Source organism: Megascapheus bottae, chromosome 11 (genome assembly GCF_031878675.1).
Source record: "Megascapheus bottae isolate mThoBot1 chromosome 11, mThoBot2.hap1, whole genome shotgun sequence".
In the NCBI taxonomy this organism is placed as follows: Eukaryota; Metazoa; Chordata; class Mammalia; order Rodentia; family Geomyidae; genus Megascapheus; species Megascapheus bottae.
In genome coordinates, this window is record NC_143519.1 from 59,244,329 (window position 1) to 59,250,686 (window position 6,358).

Here is a 6,358-nt window from a genome sequence, read left to right on the forward strand (position 1 = left end):
AGCTACTCAGGAGGCTGAGATTGAGAGTATCATAGTCCAGGGCCAGACAAAGTGAAGTGTTCACAAACCCTCATCTCAATAATTAAAAGCTAGACATAGTGACTCATGCCTGTCATCCCAGTTCTGTGAGAAGCATAAATAGTAGTCCACAATGGCCTGGGATAAAGGAAGGCCTATTTAAACAATAACAAAAGCAAAACTAGCCAGAGGTATGGCTCTACTGGTTAAAAAAAATCAATATCAGCTGGGCGCCTGTGGCTCACACCTGTTATCCTAGCTACTCTGAAGGCTGAGATCTGAGGATCTCAGTTCAAAGCCAGCCAGGGCATGAAAAGTCCATGAGATTCTTAGCCCCAATTAAGTACCAGAAAATTGGAAGCAGCCCTATGGCTTAAGTGATGGAGCTCTAGGCTTGAGCTGAAGAGCTCAGACACAGTGCCCAGGCCCAGAGTTCAAGCCCCACTATGTACCAAACAACAACAACAAAAACAAAAAATCAACCCCAAACTTTGTCTGGCAAGCACAAGACTCTGAATTCAAACCTCACTAGTCATAACAAAAGCAAAACAGAAAAAAAGAGGGAATATCCATAACAGTTGCATTCATCACAGCCAAAAATACAAACATTCCCAGTGTCCATGAATAGAATGAATAAATAAAATGTGATGAAATAATACTCCAAAATACAAAAAGAATGCAGAGGGTTTATGTAATAAGTATCTCAGAATGAAAGAACTTTTATATGAAACAGAGCATTATGCATTGTTTCATTCATATGATGAACAAGAGAGACAGGGAAGAGGGAGGGGAAAGGAAGAGGGAAGGAGGAAAGCAAGGAAAGAAGGAGGAAGGGAAGGAAGGAGGAAGACAAGAAGGAGAAGTTGGGTACACTGTCACATGCTTTTAATCTCAGCTACTCTGGAGGCAGAAGGATCATGAGTTTGAAATCCATACAGTAACTAGACAACATACAAATTGTTTTATGGTGGATTTTTGGCAGGGAAGGTGCTGGCATGGAAACTTGAGCTTAGGCCCTGGAGGCTACCCCTAGACTGTCACTTAAGGCTGAACCACTCTTCTCCACTACTGAATTTTTACTGGCTAACTCTGGACTTCCTGCTTAAGCTGGCTTCAAGCCACGAAGCCAGGTCCCAGTCTCTTGAATAGCTAGGATTTCATGAATGAGGTACCTAAGTACACAGCTTTTTAAAGATATAATATTCTGTATCTAAAACTGTAATAAAGAAGAGTCTTGACTATTTTAAAACATTTACAGTTTTAGATTATACTCAGAAAGTTTAATCTTTTATGATAGAAAACATGACATATAAATTTAAATGGTGACCTCGTCATCAATTTAACTTATAAACTGTCAAAACAATACTCTGTGGAAATCTTAACATCTTTGTTAAAGTTATCATTTGCATGTAATTGATCACATATGGAAAATGACAAAATTATGTATTAAGAATATTTTAAGCTGGTTGTTAGTGCTCACACCTGTAACCCTAGATATTCAGCAGACTGAGATCTAAGGATGACCATTTGAAGCCAACCTGATCAGGAAAGTTCATGAGACGCTTCTCTCCAATTAACCAAAAAAGCCAGAAGTGGCATTTTGTGGCTCAAGTGGTATAGCAATAGCCATGAGCAACCAACCCAGTGACATTGCTGCAACCCTGAGTACAAGAGCCAGGTATAGGAAAAAAAAAAGTACATACAAAAATTATATAAAAATATGTACATTATATATTTATAAATATGTTAATATTATGTATTTAAAATTATATAACATGTACATTATATGTATGCCATATAAGGCGTATGTATATGTAATTGTAGGTAATGCTCTGCCTAATCAATGTACAAGCAAACTCCAAATGCTCCTTTAGTAGGTCTACCAAGAGTTATAGGTCCGTTGGCCTCTCACAGCGCTTTCCAAGGGGATTCCAAGCAAGCAGCTCCCATGGTCCTCTGGGCAGGAGGGGCGTGTGTAAGCGCAGGTGGGTGGAGCCGCGGGGGGCGGGGCTTGGATAGACTCCAGCCCACATGTATGCGCCCAGCCCCAGGTTGGTAGGGGCATCCAACTGAGCTCTGAGGGAAGATCCAGTTAAGCAAGATCCAGCCAAACTCTGGTAAACCATCCGGAAGAAGCTGGATGCCACGAAACAGCTCCTGCAGTTGCAGCGCTGAATTCTCACACTTGGCCAGGATTTCTGTTCTTTTTGGTTCTTTCCATCTTCTTGTTAGCTGAAGATAAGAGCTTCATACCCTTTCCAAACCAAGCTCAATTTGCACTGCAATCCTCACTTCTCAGCCTTCTGGGCAGCTAGAATTACAGGTGAGAGCCAACAATGCCCTGCTAATAAACTTCTCTGATTTGGAAGTTCATTCTCAGGTATTTGTTTCATGAGTGGAAAATGGACTCAAAACATCTAGCATTGGAAAACCATGTGTTGACCAAGCACTAAAAAGCTTTCACAGATTTGCCTAGCTAATCCCAATAATGTAGTGACTGCCTGACACCTATTTATCTTGTCCTAATACTTGTGCATGTGTGCCAGTGCTGAGACTTGAACTCAGGCCCTGGGTATTATCCATGAGCTTTTTACACAAGGCTAGTACATGATCACTTTAGCCATTGTTCCACTTCCAGCTCTTAGATAGTTACTTGCACATAAGAGTCTCTCAGACTATCTTGCCCTTGTGGCTTTGAACCATTGATGCATAAATTTCAGTGTCCTGAGTAGCTAGGACAACAGGCCTGACCTACCAGGATGTGGCTAGTAGTTTTGAACCTAAAGGCTTAAAGCAAATTATCCTCAAAATGCAGAATGTAATTTTATTTTTCTCTTTCAAACAAATGAGATCAGATACATTCTTGGGGTTAATGATGACCAGTAACATTTTACAAACTAGGACTATAATTCTCGGTGTGAAAACACAATCATTTACAGAGTTCTAGTGGCTCACAACTGTAATCCTAAATATTCTGGAGGCTGACGTCTGAGAATAGTGGTTGAAAGCCACCTTCAGCAGAAAAGGCTACAAGACTGTCATCTCCAATTAAAAAGAACAATAACAGCAACAAAGGCAGAATTGAGGGAGTTTCTCCAGGGGTGAACAACCAATAAGGAGCGAAAAAAGCCAAACAAAAGGCCCAGGCCCTAAATTGATGCCATAATAAAAAAAAAAAAAAGATAAGGGAAGGAGGAGGGAGAAAAGCAGGAGGAGGGAGAGGAATAGGGGGAGAGAAAGAAAGAGGGGAAGGGAAATAGAGAAGAAACTACAATCATTGAAATGCTAAAATCTTCTTTTCCGTTTCTGTTAGTCTACTGCCAACCTATACTACCCATCTAGCTGCTTTACCCAAATCTCCCTTCACGATGAGTTCGTCTCTCTCTCTCTCTCTCTCTCTCTCTCTCTCTCTCTCTCTCTCTCTCTCTCTCTCTCTCTCTCTCTCTCTCTCTTTCCAATCCTGGGCTTGGGCTCAGGGCATGAGCACTGTCTTTGGGTTTTCTTCAAGGCTAGGGCTAGAGCTCCATCATTTGAGCCACAGCACCACTTCTGGATTTTTCCTATGTATGTGGTACCGAGGAATTGAACCCAGGTCTTAGTGCATGCTAGGCAAACACTGTACCACTAGGCCAAACTCCCAGGCCTGTCCCCCCCCCCCCTTTTGCAGTCCTGAAGTGTGAATCGGGGCCTTGGCACTGTCCATGAACCACTTCGCTTTCAAGGCTAGTGCTCTACCATTTGAGTCACAGTGCCTCTTCTGACTTTTTGGAGTAGTTTATGTATATAAGATGTCATGTCCGCCTCCGCTGCCTGCTCCAGCTCGGGAGATGCGGGCTGGTGGTAGGGCAGGCCGCCCAAGAGGAGAGGAGGGCGTCGGGGCGGAGCCGCCGCCCGAGCCCCGCCCCTCCCGGCCTCTGGCCCAGGCCCTGCCCCGCGCGCGGTGGCGGAGGGGCCCCGCAGCAGCGGGTGCGGATGGCCCGTCAGCAGATGTGGACAGCGCTCGAGGTGGCGCTCCGGTGCCCTGCCTTGACATCATCGACGCCATCTTCAACTCCTACTACGATTCCAGCCAGAGCCGGTTCTGCATGGCTCCAGGTCGTCCTCCGGCTCCTCGGGATATTTGTGTCCAGTATTGTTCCCATCTCGTCACCACGATCACTTTTCAAGTTTACGTGCACAGCGCAGCCTTTCTGTGAGCCGCAGCTTCAGTGCTGGTGAGTTATTACGCTGCTTTGCACACTGACTTCTGTGGTGCCTACAGCACGTCAGCTCTCGGGGCTGAGCGGCTTCCTCCGAAAGGGCGCTCACTGCGGAGGGCACTCATTGTTCTGCAGCTCACATCTGGATTGGGTACATCACACGACTCCAGACTCAGTCCATCTATTCACAGGTAATTATTTTGGATCTGCTGGTTCTTGTAACAGGGTTAATCACAGAGCTACCATTACACCTCAGAGAGACTTTAGTTTTTACCTCATCCTTGATCCTCATATGAAACACAGTGCTGGTCTTGGCAGTGAAACTTAAGTGGTTTTATTATTCTACACGATATGTTTATCTTTTAGTGAGGCACATGTATCGAATTTATGGATTACAGTTATTGATGGAAGACACATGGAAGAGGATTCGTTTCCCAGATCTACTTCGAGTCTTCTGGCTAACAAGAGTTACAGCCCAGGCTACACTGTTAATATACATTTTAAGGATGGCAAATGAAATTGAGTCCTATTTTATTTCTTGGGATGATTTCGGGGACCTCATTTGTAACCTTATAATGAGTGGATGTGATTCTACCCTAACTGTACTGGGCATGAGTGCTGTAATTTCTTCAGTAGCCCATTACTTGGGCCTTGGAATATTGACCTTTATTGGATCAACTGAAGAAGATGACAGGCGGCTTGGCTTTGTAGCACCTGTTTTATTTTTTATTTTGGCTCTTCAGACTGGTTTAAGTGGGTTAAGGCTAGAAGAGAGACTTATTCGCTTAAGTAGAAACATGTGCCTTTTATTAACTGCAGTCCTGCATTTCATCCATGGAATGACAGATCCTGTATTAATGTCTCTCAGTGCCTCCCATGTGTCATCTTTTCATAGACATTTTCCAGTGCTGTTTGTCTCTGCTTGCCTGTTTGTCCTTCCTGTTTTACTCAGTTATGTTCTCTGGCATCACTATGCACTAAATACATGGTTGTTTGCAGTAACAGCCTTTTGTGTGGAACTCTGCTTAAAAGTAATTGTTTCTCTCACTGTTTATACATTATTCATGATTGATGGCTACTATAATGTCCTCTGGGAAAAGCTTAATGATTATGTCTACTACGTTCGTTCAACAGGCAATATTATTGAATTTATATTTGGAGTAGTGATGTTTGGAAATGGGGCTTATATATGATGTTTGAGTCAGGAAGTAAAATTCGGGCTTGTATGATGTGCCTACATGCTTATTTTAACATCTACTTACAAGCAAAAAATGGCTGGAAGACATTCATGAACCGTAGAACTGCCGTTAAGAAAATCAATTCACTTCTTGAAGTAAAAGGGAGCCGCTTGCAAGAAATAGGTGATATGTGCAATCTGCTACCATGAGTTTACAACATCTGCTCATATTACACCTTGTAATCATTATTTCCATGCACTTTGCCTTCGGAAGTGGCTGTACATTCAAGATACTTGTCCAATGTGCCATCAAAAAGTATACATTGAAGATGATAGCAAGGATAATTCAAATGTGTCTAACAACAATGGATTTATTGCACCCAATGAAAATCAAAATCCAGAGGAAGCTACTAAGAGAAGAAGCTGCTGAATCTGACAGAAAATTAAATGAAGATGACAGTACTGATTGTGATGATGATGATGATGTTCAAAGAGAAAGAAATGGAGGGATTCGGCCCACAAGCGCAGCAGCTGAAGAACTTGTTAATGATGACACTGATTAAAATAGCATTTACTAATCATTGAGGTATTCGTTTAAAATTCAGTTCATCCAAAATGAAGTAATATGCTTCACTTCAGTGTGTAACCAAGCACAAAAAACAGTATCAATGTTGAATCTGTGAATGGTTTTCCATTTACTATGATGTGCTACTGTAAATATACCTCTTTAATTACTTCTGGTCTCTTTGGTGACCTATTTAAATTTGTGTACATTATTGTACATAGAATAAAATGTTTTCACGTTTTTATGACAAAAAAAAAGATGTCATGTTGATTTTATTGCCCAGGCTGGCTTTGAACCACAATCCTCATATCTCAGCCTCCTGAGTAGTTAGAATTACAGGCGTGAGCTACTACTGTTACCTGGTGATGTTCTCATACTGCAATATAAAGTATAATACTA

At 42.3% G+C, this 6,358-nt stretch overlaps 1 pseudogene; it reads left to right on the forward strand.

The window, feature by feature from the left end:
• Positions 1-3,990: 3,990 nt before the first annotated feature.
• LOC150057186 (E3 ubiquitin-protein ligase RNF139 pseudogene) lies at positions 3,991-6,100 on the forward strand (annotated as a pseudogene).
• Positions 6,101-6,358: the final 258 nt, after the last annotated feature.